Genomic DNA, 27747 nt, shown 5'->3' with positions numbered 1-27747 from the left:
AGAAGCAATGATTCCAAGTGATCTTTGCCTCGTGTCATTGATCTCACTACGGTCTGATGACTGCAGCATAAATCTGTAACCGTGAAATGTGTTTCAACCATGACAACATAAATGAAGAAGTGAAAATAGTTAATCACCTTTCTGCTTCTAAAAAGCAGCACGGATGTGGATTGCTTCCACTTGTGATTTGAAAGATGATTTGCAGTCAAATCTAAGATATAAATGAGACAAACATCAGACTGGAGTCAAGCCTAAATTAAACATGGAAGGTAGAAGATGACAGTCAGACATAAATAAATGCGAAAAGCAGACTTCATGTCCATTGCCTGTTTAATGTTCGCTTTGTCTGAATAAGAAAATTTCAACTTTAATGTTGAGCCAGCCTGGGATATAATCCATGAGGCACCTCAGTACATCACCCAAAGTAGAACTTCAGAAAATCAAAATGTGTGATTTGGCTTACGTGCTGAGGATGATAATGAACTGGTTGTGGGTGGTCACCATTTTGGTCATTCAGCACTAGGCGTATTTGCTTTGTGTGGCAATATCTTAAACTCCCACACATTGTCAAAACACAGCCCATATCGTTTGCTGGATCGCTTGCACCAAGTTATTGCAAACCGGTAAGTTAAACCTCTATCTGTGGGGTGAAAGATTGAGGTTGCCTATCAATGTGAATATGGCATGTTGTGGCTGAAAAGCTGCAGCTGAAGTGGTGATAGGGGAGGTGGGGGGCTGCGTGGGGTGGGGGTGGGGTGTTGGGTTTGACTTATTCACCTGCCGGCGTGGGGTGACATCAATGACAGCAGCAGGAGCAGAGACTCCTGCCACTAGCAAACAACGTCCTACCTCCCGCTGGCGGGAAACATACAGCAGGGAGGCCGGATAATCTCGTCAATGATTGGGGCTGAAAACGGGGTTGTCTTACACACCCAGTCAATTTAAACACTGTGATCTGTGGTAAAATATTTTAGTTCTGACAATATAGTGACCAACTGAGGATAAACAATCACCTGTTTTCTTTCAAAACACCTGCACAAAACTTGGATTATTTTATACAAGTAGACTTTGAAGATGATATCCAGTCAAATCTAAAATATAAAGGAGAACACATCAGATTTACATCAAAATTAAATTAAAAACTACTGGTTGAAGACTGCATGCAAACTTAAATACTGGGTGATAAATGCCACAGTTTTCATCTGCCACCATTTTTTTGCCCTTTCAGGGTCTGCTAAGAAACGTAATACTTTAATTTGTGCAGTCAACATTTTTCAATGCATTTATTCAAATTCAATCTCCCTTCACCCAATTGTGTTGCCTCTCTGGGGCGCTCCATGGTCTCCACGTGCTTCTGAGATTTTGCACAGTTCTCTTTACTCTGGTGTACAAAAAAAATCTTTCTTTCGCTTTACTTTTTACGCTCTCAGCCAGCTAGCATGGCCTTCAATAATGTCACATTCATGCCATTCCCTCAGGAATTGAATACCCTGTTAAATTGTCACAGGAGAAACCAACACATGTCGGCCGAGACAACCTGGGATTGAATCCTTCAGATACCTCAGTGGGCCACTCAAAATGGGATTTTTGATTTATATAGCACCTCGCACAACTGGAAGGATGTCCAAAGAGCTTCATACCAGAAGTAGAGAATTGGCCTTAATGAGTGATTCTAAAATTGCAGCCGATTTTTCGAAAATTTTTCCTAAGAAGCAATGATTCCAAGTGATCTTTGCCTCGTGTCACTGATCTCACTACGCTCTGACGACTGCAGCATAAATCTGTAACCATGAATTGTGTTTCAACCATGACAACATAAATGAAGAAGTGAAAATAGTTAATCACCTTTCTGCTTCTAAGCAGCAGCACGGACGTGGATTGCTTGCAAGTGTGACTTCAAAGATGACGTGCAGTCAAATCTAAGATATAAATGAGACAAATATCAGACTCGAGTCAAACCTAAATTGAACATCGAAGGTAGAAGATGGCAGTTAGACTTAAGTAGATGCCAAAAGCACACTTCATGTCCATTGCGTTTTTAATGTTCATATTGTTTCAATAAGAAAATTTCAACTTTAACATGACCACTGAGCCAGCCGGGATATAATCCATCAGGTACCTCAATACATCATCCAAAATAGAACCTCAAAGGATATCCCAAAACATTTCTCACTTTCCAGACGCTTCATTGGTTGCCGTCTATTACAGAAAAGACACCATACAATTTGCATACAGCAATTGTCACACGCAGCGATGTGATACCGAATAAATCATCTATTTTAGTAAACTTGTTTTGAGATAGATATTGGCCAGAACAGGAGTGATAACTCTGCTATTGTTTTTTGAATAGTGTCATGGGATCATATGACCACCTAAGGGACAGAGACTTGATAAAGTGTTTCATCCTGAAGGTGGCACCTCTGACAGAAGAAACATTTTCAATTTGCCCCATTGCCAATTGCCACAATGCAGACAGGATCACTCTCACTGGCATTCATGTTTCCATTTCTCCCACATCTGAATTTGGCCTAACATTCCAACTTTGACAAATTCTGTTCAACTCAGAGTGATTTCAAAATACCTGAAAGCGCTTCACGCAAAACCTGCGTGATGCTCCCGCAGTGGTTGTTCTTTCACTCCACTTGAAATAACACTTTCCCAATAACTCTAAAAAATACTGTGAAAGAAAAAGGCAAGAAATACGCTAAACAGCATAAAGATCAACAGTGTTCGCAACACGTTGACCCAAGCGGAAGTGAAGTGCACAGCTGTTTTTGTTGACTATTCGTCATACCTGGAAAAGCTTCCATGGTTATGGAATTTTGCTGTTATAGTCAGAGTATTGTGAGGTCTGATCAATTTTAAAGGAAAACCTTGTTAAGAATCAAAGTCTGTTTGAACAGTTAAGGCTCACGTAATATTTCACTTGTGGAACCCTTCATCACTAACAACAGTTGTGGGGGGGGGTGGTGATTGTCAGTTGGTGGGAGGTTTGGTAAATTGGGCTCCGTGCTATGAGTGCGTGCAGCTTTATCTGTCCCCATGTCACTGCTATTTTACTAGCAGTGCAGGAAGATGTTGGGAGGATCACCCACTCATCCGCAGGTTAGTTATGACCTCAGCCTCTTCCCCCATTATCGCTCAGATTTTACCTGTGGCAGGAAAGGCCGGAGCCATGTCTACAGATTTCACTGGTTGGGCTGGTGGGCTGTCCAGAGATGGGGTGCCACAATTTACAGGACTCCTGTTGCCAATTCAGAGGTTTTCGCAAAGGTCATCTTACCTTTGCTTTCCTCCAATCGCTCTGCTGTGTCCACACCATCGAATACTTCCACACCCATTCAATTGGCTGGCCTCTCTGGGGCTTGGTAAGATTCCACACTTGCCTTAAATCCTTGCCTTCATTTCTGAATGCCTACTTCAGGACTGGCAGCGGTTCCACCTGTAGCGCTGCTGTGTTTTAATTGTCCTGCAGTCTTGGAGACGAGACTACTGCCCCTGATGCGGGTCCACAGCATGGTAATAGTCATTAGTCATTAAATGGCTGCCAAGTGAGCTGGCCAAGCAGGGGCATACCTTGTCCCTGAATTTATACTGAGTGGAAAACTGACTAGGCCATTTCCGAGGGCAGTAAGACTCAACCACACTGCTTTGGACCTGTAGGCCAGTCCATGAAAGGATGGCAGATTGGTTGCCCATTGGTCACAAAGAGACTTGGGCCCTGTCCCTCACATAAAATATGAGCAGCAGCTGAGGAAGATAACCTCTTAAGAGCTTATCAATTTAGCTCAATTAGTCTAAAGGAGGTCGAGGTACTTGTCAACTATCCTACCACCATGCTAACATACCAGTGGAGCCAAATAGATAATGGACACTAGCATCCCCTGCCAACTGACTCAATATCATTGTGTCCACTGCCTGCCAACCTGTTCCTGTGATGAAGGATTTTAAAATTCTGGCTTATTTTTCCAAGAGTATTCTTTTCAAAGCATTGATCTGACAAAGGTCTGCAGCATAAATCTGTAACCATGAAATGTGTTCCAACCATGACAAAATAAATGAACAAGGGAGAATAGTTAATCACATTTCTGCTTCTAAGCAGCAGCACGGAAGTTGGATTGCTTCCAAGTGTGACTTCTAAGATGATATGCAGTCAAATCTAAGATATAAATAAGACAAACATCAGGCCTAAATTAAAACATGGAAGGTAGAAGACTGCAGTCAGACTTAAATAGATGGCAAAAGCAGACTTCATGTCCATTGCCTTTTCAATGTTCACTTTGTTTCAATAAGAAATTTTGAACTTTAACGTGATCACTGAGCTAGCCTGGGATAGAAACCATCAGGCATTCAATACATCACCCAAAATAGAACCTCAAAGGATATCCCAAAACACTTCACACTTTCCAGGTGCTTCATTGGTTGCCATCACGGCTATTAGACAGAAAAGACACCATACAGTTTGCATACAGCAATTGTCATAGAACCCAATGTGATACTGAATAAATCATCTATTTTGATCAACTTGTTTTGCGATCAATATTGGCCAGAACAGGAGTGATAACTCTGTTATTGTTTTTTGAATAGCATCATGGATCTTATGACCACCTAAGGAACAGAGACTTGATAAAGTGTTTCATCCTGAAAGTGGCACCTCTGACAGAAGAAACATTTTCCATTTGCCCCAAATCAGACACAAAAGTGGCCAATTTATTTTTGGTTGTGCGGAGCCATTGCCAATTGCCACAATGCAGACAGGATCACTCTCACTGGCATTCATGTTTCCATTTCTCCCACATCTGCATTTGGCCTAACATTCTAACTTTGACAAATTCTGCTCAACTCACAGTGATTTCAAAATACCTGAAAGTGCTTCACGCAAAACCTGCGTGATGCTCCTGCAGTGGTTGTTCTTTCACTCCACTTCAAATAATGCTTTCCCAACAACTCTAAAAACTACTGAGAAAGAAAAAAGCAAGAAATCACTAAGCAGCACTAAGGTCGACAGTGTTCGCAACACATTGACCCAAATGGAAATGAAGGTGCATATCTGGTATTGTTGACTATGTCGTCATAGCTGGAAAAGCGTCCATCGTTACGGAATTTTGCTGTAATAGTCAGAGTATTGTGAGGTCCCATCAATTTTAAAGGAAAACATTATTAAGAATCAAAGTCTGTTTCAACAGTTAAGGCTGATGGAATATTTCACTTCTAGAAGCCTTCATCGCTAAGAACATCAGCGGGGGGGTTGATGTGGTGATTGTCAGTTGGTGGGAGGTTTGGTAAATTGGGCTCCGTGCTTTGAGTGCCTGCGGCCACTTATCTGTCCCCACATCACCGCTATTATACCAGCAGTGCGGGAAGATGTTGGGAGGATCACCCGCAGGTTTGTTGTGACCTCAGCCTCTTCCCCCATTATCACTTAGATTTTACCTGTGGAAGGAAAGGCCGAAGCCAAGTCTACAGATTTCACTGGTTGGGCTGGTGGGCTGTCCAGAGGTGGGGTGCCACCATTTACAGGACTCCTGTTGCCAATTCAGAGGTTCCCACAAAGGCCATCTTCCACTTGCTTTTCCCCAATCGCTCTGCTGTGTCCATACCATCAAATACTTCCACACCCATGCAATTGTCTGGCGTCTCAGGGGCTTGGTAAGATCCCACACTTGCCTTAAATCCCTGTCTTCATTTCTGAATGCCTACTTCAGAAATGGCTGCAGTCCCACTAGTAGCGCTGCTGTGTTTTAATTGTCCTGCAGTCTTGGAAACGAGACTACCGCCCCTGGTGCGGGCCCACAGCATGCTAACAACTACCCAATAGTTATTAAATGGCTGCCAAGTGAGCTGGCCAAGCAGGGGCATACCTTGTCCCTGAATTTATACTGAGTGGAAAACTGACTAGGCCATTTCAGAGGGCAGGAGGACTCAACCACACTGCTGTGGACCTGTAGGCCATTCCATGAAAGAACGGCAGTTTGGTTGCCCATTAGTCACAAAGAGACTTGGGCCCTGTCCCTCACATAAAATATGAGCAGCAGCTGAGGAAAATAACCTCTTAAGAGGTTATCAATTTAGCTCAAGTGGTCAAAAGGAGGTCAAGGTACTTGCCAACTATCCTACCACCATGGTAACATACCAGTGGAGTCAAATAGACAATGGACACTAGCATCCCCTGCCAACTGACTGAATATAGTTGTGTCCACTGCCTGCCAACCTGTTCCTGTGATGAAGGATTTTAAAATTCTGGTCCAATTCCCGATGAGTAATTTCTTAAAAGCATTGATCTGACAAAGGTCTGCAGCATAAATCTGTAAGCATGAAATGTGTTCCAACCATGACAAAATAAATGAACAAGTGAGAATAGTTAATCACCTTTCTGCTTCGAAGCTGCAGCACGGAAGTTATTTGCTTCCAAGTGTGATCTAAGATATAAATAAGACAAACATCAGGCCTAAATTAAAACATGGAAGGTAGAAGACTGCAGTCAGACTTAACTAGATGGCAAAAGCTGACTTCATGTCCATTGCCTTTTTAATGCTCACGTTGTCTCAATGAGAAAATTTGAAAATTAACGTGATCACTGAGCTAGCCTGGGATATAATCCATCAGGCACTTCAATGCATCACCCAAAATAGAACCTCAAAGGATATCCCAAAACACTTCCCACTTTCCAGGTGCTTCATTGGTTGCCATCATTGCGAATAGATAGAAAAGACACCATACATTTTGCATACAGCAATTGTCATACACAGCGATGTGATACCGAATAAATCATCTATTTTGATAAACTTGTTTTGAGATCGATATTGGCCAGAACAGGAGTGCTAACTCTGCTATTGTTTTTTGAATAGTATCATGGAATCTTATGACCACCTAAGGGACAGAGACTTGATAAAGTGTTTCATCCTGAAGGTGGCACCTCTGACAGAAGAAACATTTTCCTTTTGCCCCAATTCAGACACAAAAGTGGCCAATTTATTTTTGGTTGAGAGGAGTCACTACCAATTGCCACAATGCAGACAGGATCACTCTCACTGGCATTCATGTTTCCATTTCTCCCACGTCTGAATTTGACCTAACATTCCAACTTTGTCAAATTCCGCTCAACTCTGAGTGATTTCAAAATACCTGAAAGCGTTTCACGCAAAACCTGCGTGACGCTTCCGCAGTGGTTGTTCTTTCACTCCATTTCAAATAACGCTTTTCCAATAACTCTAAAAACTACTGAGAAAGAAAAAGGCAAGAAATACACTAAACAGCACTAAGATCGACAGTGTTCGCAACACATTGACCCAAGCGGAAATGAAGGTGCATATCTGTTTTTGTTGACTATGTCGTCATAGCTGGAAAAGCTTCCATGGTTACGGAATTTTCCTGTAATAGTCAGAGTATTGTGAGGTCTGATCAATTTTACAGGAAAACATTGTTAAGAATCAAAGTCTGTTTGAACAGTTAAGGCTGATGGAATATTTCACTTGAGGAACCCTTCATCGCCAGCAACAGTGGCGGGGGGGTTGTGATTGTCAGTTGGCAGGAGCATTGGTAAATTGGGCTCCATGCTATGAGTGCCTGCGGCCACTTATCTGTCCCCACATCACCGCTATTTTACCAGCAGTGCGGGAAGATGTTGGGAGGATCATCCACTCATCCACAGGTTATTTGTGACCTCAGCCTCTTCCCCCATTATCGCTCAGATTTTACCTGTGGCAGGAAAGGCCGGAGCCATGTCTACAGATTTCACTGGTTGGGCTGGTGGGCTGTCCAGAGATGGGGTGCCACAATTTACAGGACTCCTGTTGCCAACGTTGAGGTTCCCGCAAAGGTCATCTTACCCTTGCTTTTCCCCAATCGCTCTGCTGTGTCCACACCATCAAATACTTCCACACCCATGCAATTGGCTGCCCTCTCTGGGGCTTGGTAAGATCCTAGACTTGCCTTAAATCCCTGCCTTCATTGCTGAATGCCTACTTCAGGACTGGCTGTGGTCCCACTGGTAGCGCTGCTGGGATTTAATTGTCCTGCAATCTTGGAGACGAGACAACACCCCTGATGCGGGTCCACAGCATGCTAACCACTACCCAATAGTTGTTAAATGGCTGCCAACTGAGCTGGCCAAGCAGGGGCAGACCTTGTCCCCAAATCTTACACTGAGTGGTAAACTGACTAGGCCATTTCAGAGGGCAGTAAGACTCAACCACACTGCTGTGGACCTGTAGGCCAGCCCATGAAAGGACGGCAGATTGGTTGCCCATTGGCCACAAAGTGACTTGAGCCATGTCCCTCACATAAAATATGAGCAGCAGCAGAGGAAAATAACCTCTTAAGAGGTTATGAATTTAGCTCAAGTGGTCTAAAGGAGGTCGCGGTACTTGCCAACAATCCTGCCACAAAGCTAACATACCAGTGGAGCCAAAGAGACAGTGGAGACAAGCATCCCCTGCCAACTGACTCAATATCATTGTGTCCACTGCCTGCCAACCTGTTCCTGTGATGAAGGATTTTACAATTCTGGTCTATTTTTCCAAGAGTATTCTTTTCAAAGCACTGATCTGACAAAGGTCTGCAGCATAAATCTGTAACCATGAAATGTGTTCCAACCATGACAACATAAATGAACAAGTGAGAATAGTTAATCACCTTTCTGCTTCTAAGCAGCAGCACGGAAGTTGGATTGCTTCCAAGTGTGACTTCTAAGATGATATGCAGTCAAATCTAAGATGTAAATTAGACAAACATCAGGCCTAAATTAAAACATGGAAGGTAGAAGACTGCAATCAGACTTAAGTAGATGCCAAAAGCAGACTTCATGTCCATTGCCTTTTTAATGTTCACTTTGTCTGAATAAGAATATTTAAACTTTAACAAGATCACTGAGCCAGCCTGGGATATCATCCATCAGGCACTTCAATACATCACCCAAAATAGAACCTCAAAGGATATCTCAAAACACTTCCCACTTTCCAGGTGCTTCATTGGTTGCCATCGCTGTTATTAGATACAAAAGACACCGTACAATTTGCATACAGCAATTGTCAGGCACAGCGATGTGATACCGACTAAATCATCTATTTTAATAAACTTGTTTTGAGGTAGATATTGGCCAGAACAGGAGTGCTAACTCTGCTATTGTTTTTTGAATAGTATCATGGAATCTTATGACCACCTAAGGGACAGAGACTTGATAAAGTGTTTCATCCTGAAGGTGGCACCCCTGACAGAAGAAACATTTTCTATTTGCCCCAATTCAGACACAAAATTGGCCAATTTATTTTTGGTTGTGAGGAGCCATTGCCAATTGCCACAATGCAGACAGGATCACTCTCACTGGCATGCATGTTTCCATTTCTTCCAAAACTGAATTTGGCCTAACATTTCAACTTTGACAAATACTGCTCAACTCTGAGTGATTTCAAAATACCTGAAAGCGCTTCACGCAAACCCTGCGTGATGCTCCCGCAGTGGTTGTTCTTTCATTTCGCTTCAAATAACGCTTTCCCAATAACTCTAAAAACTACTGAGAAAGGAAAAGGCAAGAAATACGCTAAACAGCACTAAGATCAACAGTGTTCGCAACACATTGACCCAAGCGGAAATGAAGTGCATATCTGTTTTTGTTGACTATGTCGTCATAGCTGGAAAAGCTTCCATGGTTACGGAATTTTCCTGTAATAGTCAGAGTATTGTAAGGTCTGATCAATTTTACAGGAAAACATTGTTAAGAATCAAAGTCTGTTTGAACAGTTAAGGCTGATGGAATATTTCACTTGAGGAACCCTTCATCGCCAGCAACAGTGGCGGGGGGGTTGTGATTGTCAGTTGGTAGGTGGTTTGGTAAATTGGTCTCCATGCTATGAGTGCGTGCAGCCATTTATTTGTCTCCACATCACTGCCATTTTTCCAGCAGTGCGGGAAGATGTTGGGAGGATCACCCACTCATCCACAGGTTAGTTATGACCTCAGCCTCTTCCCCCATTATCGCTCAGATTTTACCTGTGGCAGGAAAGGCCGGAGCCATGTCTACAGATTTCACTGGTTGGGCTAGTGGGCTGTCCTGAGATGGGGTGCCACAATTTACAGGACTCCTGTTGCCAGTTTAGAGGTTCCCGCAAAGGTCATCTTACCCTTGCTTTTCCCCAAACGCTCTGAACACCATCAAATACTTCCACACCCATGCAATTGGCTGGCCTCGTTGGGTCTGGCTGCAGTCCCTCTGGTAGCGCTGCTGGGATTTATTTGTCCTGCAGTCTTGGAGACGAGACTACCACCCCGATGCGGGTCCACAGCTTGCTAACAACTACCCAATAGTTGTTCAATGGCTGCCAAGTGAGCTGGCCAAGCAGGGGCAGATCTTGTCTCCGAATCTTACACTGTGGAAAACTGACTAGGCCATTTCAGAGGGCAGTAAGACTCAACCACACTGCTGTGGACCTGTAGGCCAGCCCATGAAAGGACGGCAGATTGGTTGCCCATTGACCACAGAGATTTGGGCCCTATCCCTCACATAAAATATGAGCAGCAGCTGAGGAAGATAACCTCTTAAGAGATTATCAATTTAGCTCAAGTGGTCTAAAGGAGGTCGCGGTACTTGCCAACGATCTTGCCACAAAGCTAACATACAAGTGGTGCCAAAGAGACAATGGAGACAAGCATCCCCTGCCAACTGACTCAATATCAATGTGTCCACTGCCTGCCAACCTGTTCCTGTGATGAAGGATTTTACATTCTGGTCTATATTTCCAAGAGTATTTTCTTAAATACATTGATCTGACAAAGGTCTGCAGCATAAATCTGTAACCATGAAATGTGTTCCAACCATGACAACATAAATGAACAAGTGAGAATAGTTAATCACCTTTCTGCTTCTAAGCAGCAGCACGGAAGTTGGATTGCTTCCAAGTGTGACTTCTAAGATGATATGCAGTCAAATCTAAGATGTAAATAAGACAAACATCAGGCCTAAATTAAAACATGGAAGGTAGAAGAATGCAGTCAGACTTAAATAGATGCCAAAACAGACTTCATGTCCATTGCCTATTCAATGTTCACTTTGTCTCAGCAAGTAAATTTGAACTTTAACGTGACCACTAAGCCAGCCTGGGATATAATCTATTAGGCACCTCAATACATCACCAAAAATTGAACCTCAAAGGATAACTCAAAACACTTCCCACTTTCCAGGTGCTTCATTGGTTTCCATAACTGTTATTAGATAGAAAAGACACCATACAATTTGCATACAGTGATTGTCAAACACAGCGATGTGATACCGAACATGTCATTATTTTAATAAACTTGTTTTGATATCGATATTGGCCAGAACAGGAGTGCTAACTCTGCTATTGTTTTTTGAATAGTATCATGGGATCTTATGACCACCTAAGGGACAAAGACGAGATAAAGTGTTTCATCCTGAAGGTGACACCTCTGACAGAAGAAACATTTTCCATTTGCCCCAATTCAGACACAAAAGTGGCCAATTTATTTTTGGTTGTGGGGAGCCATTGCCAATTGCCACAATGCAGACAGGATCACTCTCACTGGCATTCATGTTTCCATTTCTTCCACATCTGAATTTGACCTAACATTCCAACTTTGACAAATTCTGCACAACTCTGAGTGATTTCAAAATACCTGAAAGCGCTTCACGCAAAACCTGCGTGACACTCCTGCAGTGGTTGTTCTTTCACTCCACTTCAAATAACGCTTTTCCAATAACTCTAAAAACTACTGAGAAAGAAAAAGGCAAGAAATACACTAAACAGCACTAAGATCGACAGTGTTCGCAACACATTGACCCAAGCGGAAATGAAAGTGCATATCTGTTTTTGTTGACTACGTCGTCATAGCTGGGAAAGCTTCCATGGTTACGGAATTTTCCTGTAATAGTCAGAATATTGTGAGGTCTCATCAATTTTAAAGGAAAAAAATGTTAAGAATCAAAGTCTGTTTCAACAGTTAAGGCTGGTGGAATATTTCACTTGTGGAATCCTTCATCGCTAACAACAGTAGTCGGGGGCGTTGTGATTGTCAGTTGGTGGGTGGTTTGGTAAATTGGGCTCCATGCTACGAGTGCGTGCGGCCACTTATTTGTCCCCACATCACCGCTATTATACCAGCAGTGCGGGAAGATGTTGGGAGGATCACCCACTCATCTGCAGGTTAGTTATGACCTCAGCCTCTTCCCCCATTATCGCTCAGATTTTACCTGTGGCAGGAAAGGCCGGAGCCATGTCTACAGATTTCACTGGTTGGGCTGGTGGGCTGTCCAGAGATGGGGTGCCACAATTTACAGGACTCCTGTTGCCAGTTTAGAGGTTCCCGCAAAGGTCATCTTACCCTTGCTTTTCCCCAATCGCTCTGCTGTGTCCACACCATCAAATACTTCCACACCCATTCAATTAGTTAGCCTTGCTGGGGCTTGGTAAGATCCCAGACTTGCCTTACATCCCTGCCTTCATTGCCGAATGCCTACTTCAGACTGGCTGCGGTCCCACTGGTAGCGCTGCTGAGATTTAGTTCTCCTGCAGTCTTAGAGACGAGACAACACCCCTGATGCGGGCCCACAGCTTGCTAACAACTACCCAATAGTTGTTAAATGGCTGCCAACTGAGCTGGCCAAGCAGGGGCAGACCTTGTCCCCAAATCTTACACTGAGTGGAAAACTGACTAGGCCATTTCAAAGGACAGTAAGACTCAACCACACTGCTGTGGACCTGTAGGCCAGCCCGTGAAAGGACGGCAGATTGGTTGCCCATTGGCCACAAAGAGACTTTAGCCCTGTCCCTCACATAAAATATGAGCAGCAGCTGAGGAAAATAACCTCTTAAGAGGTTATCAATTTAGCTCAAGTGGTCTAAAGGAGGTCGTGGTATTTGCCAACGATCCTGCCACAAAGCTAACATACCAGTGGAGCCAAAGAGACAATGGAGACAAGCATCCCCTGCCAACTGACTCAATATCATTGTGTCCAGTGCCTGCCAACCTGTTCCTGTGATGAAGGATTTTACAATTCTGGTCTATTTTTCTAAGAGTATTCTTTTCAAAGCATTGATCTGACAAAGGTCTGCAGCATAAATCTGTAACCATGAAATGTGTTCCAACCATGACAACATAAATGAACAAGTGAGAATAGTTAATCACCTTTCTGCTTCTAAGCAGCAGCACGGAAGTTGGATTGCTTCCAAGTGTGACTTCTAAGATGATATGCAGTCAAATCTAAGATGTAAATAAGACAAACATCAGGCCTAAATTAAAACATGGAAGGTAGAAAACTGCAGTCAGGCTTAAATAGATGCCAAAAGCAGACTTCATGTCCATTGCCTTTTTAATGTTCACTTTCTCTCAATAACAAAATTTGAAAATTAACGTGATCACTGAGCCAGCCTGGGATATAATCCATCAGGCACTTCAATGCGTCACCTAAAATAGAACCTCAAAGGATATCTCAAAACACTTCCCAATTTCCTGGTGCTTCATTGGTTGCCATCACTGTTACTAGATACAAAAGACACCATACAATTTGCATACAGCAATTGTCAGACACAGCGATATGATACCGAATATATCATCTATTTTAATAAACTTGTTTTGAGATCGATATTGGCCAGAACAGGAGTGCTAACTCTGCTATTGTTTTTTGAATAGTATCATGGAATCTTATGACCACCTAAGGGGCAAAGACTTGATAAAGTGTTTCATCCTGAAGGTGACACCTCTGACAGAAGAAACATTTTCCATTTGCCCCAATTCAGACACAAAAGTGGCCAATTTATTTTTGGTTGTGGGGAGTCATTACCAATTGCCACAATGCAGACAGGATCACTCTCACTGGCATTCATGTTTCCATTTCTCCCACGTCTGAATTTGACCTAACATTCCAACTTTGTCAAATTCTGCTCAACTCTGAGTGATTTCAAAATACCTGAAAGCGCTTCACGCAATACATGCGTGACGCTCCCGCAGTGGTTGTTCTTTCACTCCACTTCAAATAACGCTTTTCCAATAACTCTAAAAACTACTGAGAAAGAAAAAGGCAAGAAATACGCTAAACAGCACTAAGATCGACAGTGTTCACAACACATTGACCCAAGCGGAAATGAAGTGCATATCTGTTTTTGTTGACTATGTCATCATAGCTGGAAAAGCTTCCATGGTTACAGAATTTTCCTGTAATAGTCAGAGTATTGTGAGGTCTGATCAATTTTACAGGAAAACATTGTTAAGAATCAAAGTCTGTTTGAACAGTTAAGGCTGACGGAATATTTCACTTGTGGAAGCCTTCATCGCTAACAACAAGTAGTGGGGGGGTGGTGATTGTCAGTTGGTGGGTGGTTTGGTAAATTGGGCTCCATGCTATGAGTGTGTGCGGCCACTTATCTGTCCCCACGTCACTGCTATTTTACCAGCAGTGGGGGAAGGTGTTGGGAGGATCACCCACTCATCCACAGGTTAGTTATGACCTCAGCCTCTTCCCCCATTATCGCTCAGATTTTACCTGTGGCAGGAAAGGCCGGAGCCATGTCTACAGATTTCACTGGTTGGGCTGGTGGGCTGTCCAGAGGTGGGGTGCCACATTTTACAGGACTCCTGTTGCCAGTTTAGAGGTTCCCGCAAAGGTCATCTTACCCTTGCTTTTCCCCAAACGCTCTGCTGTGTCCACACCATCAAATACTTCCACACCCATTCAATTCGCTGGCCTCTCTGGGGCCTGCTAAGATCCCAGGCTTGCCTTAAATCCCTGCCTTCATGAATGCCTACTTCAGGACTGGCTGTGGTCCCACTGGTAGTGCTGCTGGGATTTAATTGTCCTGCAGTCTTGGAGATGAGACTACCACCCCTGATGCGGGTCCACAGCATGCTAACAACTACCCAATAGTTGTTAAATGGCCAACAAGTGAGCTGGCCAAGCAGGGGCAAACCTTGTCCCTGAATCTTACACTGAGTGGAAAACTGACTAGACCATTTCATAGTCAACCACACTGCTGTGGACCTGTAGGCCAGCCCATGAAAGGATGGCAGATTGGTTGCCCATTGGTCACAAAGAGACTTTGGCCCTGTCCCTCACATAAAATATGAGCAGCAGCTGAGGAAGACATCCTCTTAAGAGGTGATCAATTTAGTTCAATTAGTCTAAAGGAGGGCGCGGTACTTGCCAACTATCCTTCCACCATGCTAACATACCAGTGGAGCCAAATAGATAATGGACACTAGCATCTCCTGCCAACTGACTCAATATAGTTGTGTCCAATGCCTGCCAACCTATTCCTGTGATGAAGGTTTTTAAAATTCTGGTCGATATTTCCAAGAGCATTTTCTTAAATACATTGATCTGACAAAGGTCTGCAGCATAAATCTGTAACCATGAAATGAATTCCAACCATGACAACATAAATGAACAAGTGAGAATAGTTAATCACCTTTCTGCTTCTAAGCAGCAGCACGGAAGTTGGATTGCTTCCAAGTGTGACTTCTAAGATGATATGCAGTCAAATCTAAGATATAAACAAGACAAACATCAGGCCTAAATTAAAACACGGAAGGTAGAAGACCGCAGTCAGACTTAAATAGATGCCAAAGCAGACTTCATGTCCATTGCCTTTTTAATGTTCACTTTGTCTCAATAAGAATGTTTAAACTTTAACAAGATCACTGAGCCAGCCTGGGATATCATCCATCAGGCACTTCAATACATCACCCAAAATAGAACCTCAAAGGATACCCCAAAACACTTTCCCACTTTCCAGGTGCTTCATTCGTTGCCATCATTGCTATTAGATAGAAAAGACACCATACAATTTGCATGCAGCAATTGTCACACACAGCGATGTGATACCGACTAAATCATCTATTTTAATAAACTTTTTTTGAGATTGATATTGGCCAGAACAGGAGTGATAACTCTGCTATTGTTTTTTGAATAGTATCATGGGATCTTACGACCACCTAAGGGACAGAGACTTGATAAAGTGTTTCATCCTGAAGGTGGCACCCCTGACAGAAGAAACATTTTCCATTTGCCCCAATTCAGACACAAAAGTGGCCAATTTATTTTTGGTTGTGGGGAGCCATTACCAATTGCCACAATGCAGACAGGATCACTCTCACTGGCATTCATGTTTCCATTTCTCCCACATCTGAATTTGACCTAACATTCCAACTTTGACAAATTCTGCTCAACTCTGAGTGATTTCAAAATACCTGAAAGCTCTTCACGCAAAACCTGCGTGACGCTCCCGCAGTGGTTGTTCTTTCACTCCACTTCAATTAACGCTTTTCCAATAACTCTAAAAACTACTGAGAAAGAAAAAGGCAAGCAATACGCTAAACAGCACTAAGATCGACAGTGTTCGCAACACATTGACCCAAGCGGAAATGAAGTGCATATCTGCTTTTGTTGACTATGTCGTCATAGCTGGAAAAGCTTCCATGGTTACGGAATTTTCCTATTATAGTCAGAGTATTGTGAGGTCTCATCAATTTTAAAGGAAAACATTGTTAAGAATCAAAGTCAGTTTGAACAGTTAAGGCTGACGGAATATTTCACTTGTGGAATCCTTCATCGCTAACAACAGTAGTCGGGGGGGGTGGTGATTGTCAGTTGGTGGGTGGTTTGGTAAATTGGGCTCCATGCTATGAGTGCGTGCGGCCACTTATTTGTCCCCACATCACCGCTATTTTACCAGCAGTGTGGGAAGATGTTGGGAGGATCACCCACTCATCTGCAGGTCAGTTGTGACCTCAGCCTCTTCCCCCATTATCGCTCAGATTTTACCTGTGGCAGGAAAGGCCGAAGCCATGTCTACAGATTTCACTGGATGGGCCGGTTGGCTGTCCAGAGGTGGGGTGCCACCCTTTACAGGACTCCTGTTACCAATTTAGAGGTTCTCCCAACCCTCGCTTTTCCCCAATTGCTTTGCTGTGTTCACACCATCAAATACTTCCACACCTATTCAATTCGCTGCCCTCTCTGGGGCTTGGTTATATCCCAGACTTGCCTTAAATCCCTGCCTTCATTTCTGAATGCCTACTTCAGGACTGGCTGCAGTCCCACTAGTGGTGCTGCAGGGATTTATTTGTCTTGCAGTCTTGGAGACGAGACTACCATCCCTGATGTAGGCCCACAGCATGCCAATAACTACCCAATAGTCGTTAAATGGCTGCCAAGTGAGCTGGCCAAGCGGGGGCAGACCTTGTCCCCGAATCTTACACTGAGTGAAAAACTGGTTAGGCCATTTCAGAGGGCAGTAAGAGTCAACCACACTGCTGTGGATCTGTAGGCCAGATCATGAAAGGACAGCAGATTTTCTTCCCTTAGTGAACCAAATGGGCTAAGCCTACTGTGATACTTATAAATAAACGTAAAACTATATCCCAGCACAATCACGGTGCTTAGCAACCCTACACTCAGCACAGATGCTGCCTGATCATAACACCAGAAAATATAGGAGCAGAATTAGGCCATTTGGCCCATCAAGTCTGCTCTGTCATTCAAGCATGGCTGATATGTTTCTCACTCTCATTCTCCTGCCTTTTCTCTGTAACCTTTGATACTCTTACCAGTGAAGAACCACTTATCTATGTTTTAAAAACGCTCAATGACGTGGCCTCCAAAGCCTTCTGTGGCAATGAATTCCATAGATTGACCACCTGCTGCTGAAGAAATTCCTCTTCATCTTGGTTCTAAAGAGTTGTCCCTTTATTATGAGACTGTGCCCTCAGATCGTAGTCTCTCCTACTAATGGAAACATTCTCCCCACGTCCACTCTATCCAGGCCTTTCACTATTCTCTATGTTTCAAGGAGGTCGCCCTTCATCCTTCCAAACTCCATTGAGTACAGGCCCAGACACTGAAATGCTCCTTAAATGTCAAGCCTTTCATTCCTGGGATGTATTTCATGAACCCCTGCTCCTCTCCAAGGTCAGCACATCCTTCCTTAGATACAGGGCCCAAAATTGTTCACAATATTTCAAATGTGGTCTGACCAGAGCCCTGTAAAGCTTCAGCAGTACATCCCTTATTTTGCATTCTAGTTCTCTCAAAATGAAGGCTAACATTGCATTTGCTGTCCTAACTACCAACTCAACCTGCAACTCAAGCTTGAGAGAACCCTGGACTAGGGGTCCCAAGTCCCTTTGAACTCTGATTTCTGAATTTTCTCCACATTTAGAAAATAGTCTAGCCTCCATTCTTCCTACCAAGGTGCATAGCCTCATACTTTCCCACTTTGTATTCCATCTGCAACTACTTTGCCCACTCTCCTAATCTGTCCAAGTCCTTCTGCAACCTCCCCACTTCCTCAATACTACCTGTTCCTCTGCCTATCTTTGTATCATCTGCAAACATGGCCACAGTGTCGTCAGTTCCTTTTTCAAATCTTTGCTGTATAAAGAGAAAAATTGTGAACCAACACTGACTGCTATAGAACTCCACCAATCATCAGCTGTCATCTTGAAAAGGACCCCTTTATCCCCACTCTCTGTCTCCTACAAGATGATCATAGGGTTAGATAGGGTGGACAGTGAGAGCCTTTTCCTCAGATGGTGATGGCTAACACGAGGGGACATAGCTTTAAATTGAGGGGTGATAAATATAGGACAGATGTCAGAGGTAAATTCTTTACTCAGAGGGTAGTAAGGGCTTGGAATGCCCTGCCTACAGCAGTAGTGGACTCACCAACTTTAAGGGCGTTCAAATGGTCAATGGATAGACATATGGATAATATTGGAATAGTTTAGGTTTGAGGATCATTAGATTGGTTCCACTGGTCGGTGCAACATCGAGGGCCGAAGGGCCTGTACTGTGCTGTAATGTTCTATGTTCTACTTGTTAACCAATCTTCTATCTATGCCAGCACCATGCCTCGAACACCATGGATTCTTATCTTATTCAGCAGCCTCCTGTATGGCACCTTATCAAATGCCCCTGGAAATCCAAATGGATAACATCCACTGGTTCTCCTTTGTCTAGCCTGCACATTACCTCCTCAACAAATTCTAATAGATTTATTAGATATGACCTCCCCTTAATGAAACCGTGTTGACTTTGTGGTATTTTACAATGCACTTCCAAGTATTTCGAAATTTCACCCTTAATAATGGACTCCAAAATCTTACTAACAACTGAGGTCAGGCTAACTGGCCTTTAATTTCCCATCATTTGCTTCCCTTCGTCCTTAAACAGGGGTGTTACATTAGCTATTTTCCAGTCCTCGGGGACTCTTCCTGACCAACAGTTTTATTTGATAGCACAAGCTTTTGGGGTCTGGCTCCTTCTTCACTCATCTGAAGAAGGAGCAACACTCTGAAAGCTTGTGCTACCAAATAAACCTGTTGGACTTTAACCTGGCATTGTGAGACTTCTAACTGTGCTTACCCCAAACCAACGCTGGCATCATCACTTTCCCTGACCCCAGTGATTCCCGATAGATCACTGCTAATGTCTTCACCATCTCTTCAGCAATCAATTTGAGAGCTCTGGTATGCATGATTTAGCCACCTTCAGACCCTTCAGCCTCCCTAGCACCTTCTCCTTAGTAATGGCCACTATATTCATCTCTGGCTCCTGATTCTCTTGGGAGTATTTCCACTGTTTTCACCTTGTTTAAGGCACTTTCCTTTCTTGCGCCATACACTCTGCAGTCATTGACCCATTTTGTTGCAGGGAGGAAACCACTTGTGCTGCCAACACCCACTTTTTCTCCCCAGGTCTCTGGCTACACAATTGGCAGAACCCTATAACATAGGCGCTGAAAGAAGTCCGTACACATACTATGCATCCACATCAGTAGGCAACATTTAAAAAAAAATCAGAACAAAGAAAGTTACAGCACAGGAATAGGCCCTTTGGCCCTCCAAGCCTGCACCGACCATGTTTCCCGACTCAACTAAAACCCCCTACCCTTCTGGAGACCATATCCCTCCAGTACCATCCTATTCATGTATTTGTCAAGGCACCCTTTGGGAGTCACTATTGTATCCACTTCCACTTCCTCCCCCTGCAGTGAGTTCCAGGCACCCAACACCCTCCGTGTAAAAATCTGTCTTGTACATGTCCTTTAAACCTTATCCCTCGCACCTTAAACCTATGTCCCTTCGTAATTGATTCTTCCATCCTGGGGAAAAGCTTCTGACTATCCACACTGCCCGTAACTCTCATAATCACGTAGACTTGTAGAGAAGGTAATTTTTTACACGGAAAAGGAAAAGCTTGTCGACATAGTTATTTGGTTCCCCATAAATTTGTTGGCAGGTCTGGGGAGATGGTGATGTAGTGGTTTTATCACTGGAGTATTAATCCAGACACGCAGGGTAACGTTCCAGAGACCTCTTCAGCAATCTCTTCAGTGATTCTTCTTTGTTCTTTGAGATTGTGAAGGCATTAGCAGTGATCTTTTGGGAATCACTGGAGTCAGGGAAAGTGATGATGCCAGCATTGGGCTGGGGTAAGCACAGTTAGGAGTCTCTCAATGCTAGGTTAACGTCCAACGGGTTTATTTGGTACCATCACCATTGGCAGATGGTGGAATTTGAATCCAAGAAAAATCGGGAATTTAAATAATGGCCATGAAAGCATTAGCCCATCTGTGAAGAAAATCTGCCATCCTTTCATGATCTGGCCTACATATCTACAGCAATGTGGTTGACTCTTACTGCCCCCTGCAATGGCCTAGCCAGTTCAAGAGCAATTTGTTGGTGTTCCCATCCCATGAAAAAATAGACAGAATTGAGCTCAATTGATAGCACCCAGTCCTCAGTCAGAATTTGTTGGCTCAGCTCTGCATCTGGTTTGGCTAAATAATTTGTCTGACAATAGTTTCTTAAAAGATTATTTAATAGTGTCACAAATAGGCTTACCTTAACACTGCAAATAAAGTTACTGTGAAAATAGTTGGCGCCTGTTCGGGTTCACTGACGGAGAATTCAGCATGGACAATGCACCTAACCAGCGCATCTTTCGGACCGTGGCCAACCATCCAAGGCTAGAATTGAATCGGGTTCCTGGTGCTGTGAGACAGCAATGCTAATCACTGTGCCACCTTGCAATATGAGCACAGGAACACAGGAATTAAGAGCAGAAGTAAACAAATTCAGCCCTTCAAGCCTGCTCCGCCATTCAATCAGGTCATAGCTGATCTCTCCCTGGTCTCAAATCCACCCCCCCATTTGTCCCCCATTGTGGGGTGCAATAACATTTGCTACTGATTATTTACAGGGCATACAGCCCAAACCTGACAACCTCTTGGTGACGGTAAAACATTTTTAGTGTTATGTGGTTTTGTCTAGGTGATTCCCCAGGATGCACATCAGCTGCGTTCTGTACCCTTTGGCCTGTGATGCCCTGGGGGCCAAGACCTGGAGGACCCCAGCCGACTTACAGATGACACTGATGTAGCCGTGCCACACTGTTCCTCCCATTGCCTGTGAGATGCCCCGGTGTCAGGAAGTGGGTTTGGAAGGCCTGATGAAGACCTTACAACATAAGTGTGAAGCTTCCACCTTTACCTCACAGGGAGGTTTCAGAGGTAAGCGCTCCACGGTGTTCATTGCTCAAGGGGGGGACTAGAGACAATGCAGGGGACCCAGATAAGTTCAACTCCGGGCTGAAGATGGGGTTCCAGGATCATCATTTTTTGGGGAGGTGTCCACAGGAGTCATTTGCAGGCCTTACCTTCCCTTCATGTTGGGGCACCCCTTGTTTTAAAGGGGTTATGAACACTGGTATGCTGACTTCACTTCCCATGTCCTCCTTCCTGGGTTCCTGTCATATCGCAGCTGAGGAAGTGCCTGACCTCAGTGGGACTGTCTGGGAGGGTTTGAAAACAAGAGGCTCAGCACTGGGGGCAACTGTGCATTACCCTGGTGGGGTCCCATAAAAGGCCAGGCTGCAAGGGCAGAATGGGCAAGTCAGTAATGGGCTGCAAATCCCCACATGAGGCCTGAAGGGCCTTGCGCTCACGGGAGGGTGATTGCAGTGTGATTGGAAGCCACACTCAGGCAGGGGTGTGAGGACAAAGGGGAGAAGATGTCTGGCAGTCCAAAAACCTATTGTCCCGGTGCTTGCGTGTAACGGTACTCTCAATGGATCATGGAAGGCTGCTCAGTCCTGCATCCCTTGTGACCTGGGGAAACAGGGTGCACTCTGGGAATGCGCTGGATAAACTAACTGCTGGTCTCATGATTCAGCTGCGCCTCATCTGCCACAAGAGGCAGACACTCGGCTGAACAGCCATCCCGGGGCCTCCCCTTACTAGTGGTTATGACAATAAATTCTGTGCAGCCAAACAGCACAGCCTTTTAGTGGAGGGCACCTTTTAATGCGTGTCCCAAGCATTGAGCTGACATGCCCAGAAAAGCTGCATCATCACATGGATAACACCGAATTGAACCCCTCTGCAAGGGGATGTCTATCATTACGCACCCCAATCGAGGTCACGACTGGGTGCATTGGCGAACTCCCCCACCAGGAAGCGAACACAGGACACTGTGCAGGTACCTGTCAGATAATGTGATGCCAGGTTTCTTTGGCGGGGCTTGGGGTCTGGGACAATGTGGGAATTTGATGGATCTACACGCTGCATCCTGCTGAAGTTGACAGGGACCAATGTGGAGATGTGCCTACAGTATCCGAGTGGGGGGTGCGAGGGATGGCATTGAGGTACCTACTGAGTGTGCTGCCATTGGGTCGTAGGCCCAGAGGAAGTGAGGGATGAGAGTCAGGGTTCCCTCACAAATTCGTAGAGCTCACTGTGGTTTTCTCTTCTTTTCTAGTCTGAAGGATCATGGGGCCTATTGAGTTGGCTATCCTACTTATTGCCACTGAAGGCAGTTCAGAGGAGGTTCACCAGATTGATTCCAGGGATGAAAGGGCTGCCATGCAAGAACCGGCTGAATCACTTAGGCTTGTAATCGCTGGAGTTCGGAAGAATGAGGGGGATCTAATTGGCAGATATAAAATGATATTGATATAAAATGATAATGATTTCACATCTGTCTTTACCCATGAGAATGAGGAGGTAGTTATGGAACCTGGGGAGAGAGACTATGAGACTCCAGAGAAAATTATCATAGGGAGTGACAAGGTATCGCGCAAAGCTCCAGGTCCTGATGAATTGCATCCTAGGCTATTGTGGGAGGCAAGGGAGGAAATTGCAGGGGCTCTGACCCAAATTTTCAATTCTTCCCTGGCCACCAGGGAGGTGCCAAAGGACTGAAGAACAGCTAATGTGGTGCCACTATTTAAAAAAGGTTGTAGAGACAAGCCAGGGAATTAGAGACCAGTGAGTCTCACGTCTGTGGTTGGGAAACTACTGGAGAAGATTCTGGAGGAGAGAATCTATCTCCATTTGGAGAGGCAATGTTTGCTCAGGGATAGACAGCATGGTTTTGTCAGAGGGAGGTCATGCTGAACAAATTTGATTGAATTTTTTGAGCATGTAACCAAGTGTGTGGATTAGGGTAGTGCAGTTGATGTAGCTTACATGGATTTAATCAAAACCTTTGACAAAGTCTCACATGGGAAACTGATTAAGAAGGCAAATGCACATGGGATACACAGTGATCTGATAAGGTGGATTCAAAATTGGCTTAGCGGTAGGAGACAGGGGGTGATGACAGATGGCTACTTTAGTGACATACCACAGGAATCCATGCTGTGCCCCCTATTGTTCGTCATTTATATAAATGGCATAGATGACTATGTAGGGGGGTAGGATCTGTAAGTTTGCTGATGACACCAAGATTAGCCAGATGGTTAAGAGTGAGGTTGAGTGTCTAGGGTACAGGAAGATATAGACAAGATGGTCAAATGGGCAGATGGAATTTAACCCTGAAAAGTGTGAGGTGACACACTTTGGAAAGTGTAATTTGACAAGGAAGGAAATGTCTTACACCAGCAAGTTCTGAAGAACAAAGGGACCTTGGCGTGTTTGTCCATAGATCTCTGAAGGTAGAAAGGCAGGTAGATAGGGTGGTGAAAAAGGCTCGTCTTTATCAATTGGGGTATAGAATACAAAAGCAGAAAAGTCAAGATGGAGTTGTATCGAACTTTGGTGAGGCCACAGCTAGAGTACAATGTGCAATTGTGGTCACCACATTATAGGAAGGACATGAATACAACGGAGGGGGTGCAGAGGAGATTCACCAGGATGCTATCTGGGGTGGAACATTTAAATTATGAAGAGAGGTTGGATAGGCTTGGGTTGTTTTCATTGGTGCAGAGAAGACTGAAGGGCAACCTGATTGAGGTGTTCAAGATTATGAGGGACATGGACAGGATACACAAGGAGCAGCTGTTCCCCTTAGTTGATGGGTCAGTTGCAATGAGACATGAATTAAAAGTGAGGGGTGGAAGGTTTAGGGGAGATTTACGAAAAAACTTTTTTACTCAGAAGGTGGTGATGGTCTGGAATGCACTGCCTGGGAGGGTGGTGGAGGTGAGATGCCTCACATCCTTTAAAAAGTTCCTGGATGAGTACTTGGCATGCCAATGTGGAGTGTCATAAGCGTAGACAAGGGTCATGGCTGGAAGAGGGAACTCACAATGTTAAAATGGTGGCGTGGGCTCGTTGGGCCGAAGGGCCTGTTTCCCGCATTGTGTTGTTCTTTGTTCTTTATAACATTCAAGGCTGTGGGCCTTGCTAGCAATGGGATTAGGTGGACAGGTCAGGGCATTTCATGCGTCGCTGAAAATTCGAAGGGTCGAAGGAGCTCTTGTGCACTGCAGTATTCTGTGATTCTGTGATAAAGTGGAGATTGATCAAATGTGCCCCCTTGTGGGCAGTCTAGAACAAGAGGTTATAGATATAGAGTGAGGGGAGGTAGGTCCAAAACTGAGATGAGGAGAAACTCTTTCTCTCAGAAGGTTGTGAATCTGTGGAAATTACTGCTCCAGAGTGCAGTGGAGGCAGAATCAGTCAACAGACCAAGAAAGAGATAGATATGTTTCTGATGAAAAGCGGGATTAAGGGCTATGGGGAGCAGGCAGGAAAGTGAAGTTGAGACCAGGATAAGGTCAGCAACGATCATGTTAAATGGCGGAGTGGGCTCGATTAGCTGAATTGCCGACTCCTTCTCCTAATTCCAATGTTTCTTTGTTTGTGGTTGGAATGTGAAATGAGAGTGAAGATGATTTGCTGATACCTGATTCGAAATTCAAAGGAAGTAGAAGCACCTTCTTATCCTGTCTGTGCTCACTCCCTTAGGCATTCATATGATGGGCAGCACAGTGGCACAGTGGTTAGCGCCAGGGACTTGTGTTCAATCCTGGCCTTAGGCGACTGCCTGCGTGAAGTCTGCAGATTCTCCCTGTGTCTGTGTGGGTTTCTTCCGGGCGCTCAGATTTCCTGCCACACTCCAAAGATGTGAGGATTAGGTGGATTGGCCGTGCTAAATTGCCACTTAGTGTCCCAAGATGCGTAGGTTAGATGAGATTAGCCATGGGAAATGTGTAGGATTGGGCGGGGCAGAGGGCCTGGGAAAGGTACTCTGTCAGAAAGTCAGTGTGGATTCGAAGGGCCGAATAGCCTCCTTCTGCACAGTAGGGATTCTATAATTCTGTGATAATCAAGAGGAGGAGCTTGCAGGTAATAAATCCCTCTTTGTCCTTCTTTTACACCTGCCCCTTTCTTACCTCCTTGCTGCTGATGGCTGCAGCCCAAGCTCCCAACTGCTGCTCGGTACAGCAAAGTCCTGTTCTGTCATTTCATACAGCCTCCCTGTCCCACACTTCCCTCAAATAGACTCCCTGTCAAGAGATATGCAGTGCCTACTTAAAGAGGCAGGCCAGGTTAAAAAAAAATGACACTCCACAAAGCTTTCTGCATTTTTATTTAATTGTAAAATGTTCTATATATACACACACACATATATATATAATTCTACATTTGCACAGGTGAAGAGATAGATTTAATAGATCTTATGGTCTCGATAAATAAAAAAGGACACTTACATTAGAACAGGGCATTTTTTAAAAAAGTTGTTATCTAAAATCAATATCACCATTTCGAAAGGAAATTGGGTGAATGCTTGAAGGAGAAACCTTTGCAATGTTGAGGAGAAAGAGCAGGTTAAGTGGACCTAATTGGATATCTTTCAAAGCCCCAGCACAGGCACAATGGGCCAAATATCCACCCCTGTGCTATCTCAGTCTATAATTTACCAATAGTAAAAATAGGAGCAGCAAAGAGGATATTGATTTCTTAGCTTCAGTTTCATTCTTTTAGAAGCTATGATGCATTCACCAATTATCCAACTAAGATCTGTTAACCAATGTTCATATTTAAAACAGTTCATGTTTCTAAATTAGGTAATGGTGACACACACACACACACACACACACACACACACATGAATGCACAATGCTCACAAATACAGGCACACACACACATATAATTGATCATTCTGAGTTTTTGGCTACATTCCTTTGTAAAAATAAGTATTGTTTAAATAATCAATTACATCCCAAAAGTATTAGGTCATTTAAATAAACATTTAAATAAATGGGATTAGGCGGGTGGCCAGGTGTCTCACGTGTGTCGGTGCAGACTCGATGGGTCGAAGGGCCTCTTCTGCACTGTATGATTCTTTGACTCTATGAAAATGTAGTGCAGGAATTAATTTCTATTTCTCGCAATCATAATTGGTAGTCAGACAAACCAAGAAACCTCCTTGCCGAAGTTAGTTAGGAAATCACATAAGATATATATATTAGATTTATGATTGCTGGGACATAATTGCTGCTTGTACTAATAAAAATGACCACACAATAACAGTGGGGGAGAAAACACCTTTGAATCGCTGACTGATCTAGGCTGAATGTGTCTTCAGATAATTAGAAAGGTTGTTTCCATGACTTGAAAAGCTTTTGGCAGTACAATGTGAAACTCACTTTCCAAGTAGCTCAGACTCATCCCCTCTGTACCATATTAACATTGTTGCTGTACATGAATTCACACTCTAGCTTGGCTGTCCTTTGTGTCGACATGGGGAAGCAGCAGGAAAATGCTGCTCCTAATGGCTTCGGGAAGGATACACAGGGAGCAATATTTCACCTTCCCAAGGCTAGGGGAGGCTTTTCTCCATCACGCCTTTGGTTCAAAATCAAGAATCCATGAATGAGTTGTTTTTTTGAATGGATAGTATTGCTGTGTCTCAGCAAATCATTTCCCAATCAGAAAGACACCAGGATATCCTATACAGAATGTTGCAGGATGCAAATGATTTCCTATGGGAAAGATTGGAAATGTTCATCAACAGTAATGCAGTCTGTTCTTCTCCAACTCTAATCAAGCCATGCTACTTTTAATTTCCACATTAGCTGCTATAAAACTTGCACACATAAAATCCCTACACTACAGAAGGAGGCCACTTGGCCCATCGAGTCAGCACTGACCACAATCCCACCCAGGACCTAATCCACTAATCTCACTATTTAACCTACAAATCCCCCTGACACTAACGGTCAATTTGGCATGGCCAATCAAACTAAACAGCACATCTTTGGACTGTGAGAGGAAACCGAAGCACCCAGGGAAAACCCATGCAGGCATGGGGAGAACATGCAAACTCCACACAGACTATGACCCGTAGCTGGAATTGAACTTGGTCCCTGGCGCTGCAAGGCAGCAATGCTAAGCACTTGCCATCCACACATGCAAAAGCTTCAATGGTAGACTTTCTAGCCAATGTTTCTTTGAGAGGAAAGGTATCGTGGACTGGTTCATGAAGTTGCAGCTCACAGTATTAATATTGCTA

General features: G+C 44.0%; 1 long non-coding RNA gene across 1 annotated transcript; it reads right to left on the bottom strand.

Annotated features, from left to right (window-relative positions):
• Positions 1-1017: 1017 nt before the first annotated feature.
• LOC145348412 (uncharacterized) lies at positions 1018-4935 on the bottom strand. Its single transcript, XR_013887935.1, has 3 exons — positions 4864-4935; positions 1846-1919; positions 1018-1091 (listed from the first exon to the last, which is right to left on the bottom strand). It is a non-coding gene; the product is annotated as an uncharacterized LOC145348412 (long non-coding RNA).
• Between the last annotated feature and the right edge of the window lie 22812 nt (positions 4936-27747).

The sequence above is a fragment of the Carcharhinus amblyrhynchos genome, chromosome 9, assembly GCF_965287045.1.
Source record: "Carcharhinus amblyrhynchos chromosome 9, sCarAmb.v2.hapA, whole genome shotgun sequence".
NCBI classification, from domain to species: domain Eukaryota; kingdom Metazoa; phylum Chordata; class Chondrichthyes; order Carcharhiniformes; family Carcharhinidae; genus Carcharhinus; species Carcharhinus amblyrhynchos.
Note: the sequence above shows the minus strand (reverse complement) of the source record. Positions and strands in the feature narration are given on the sequence as shown.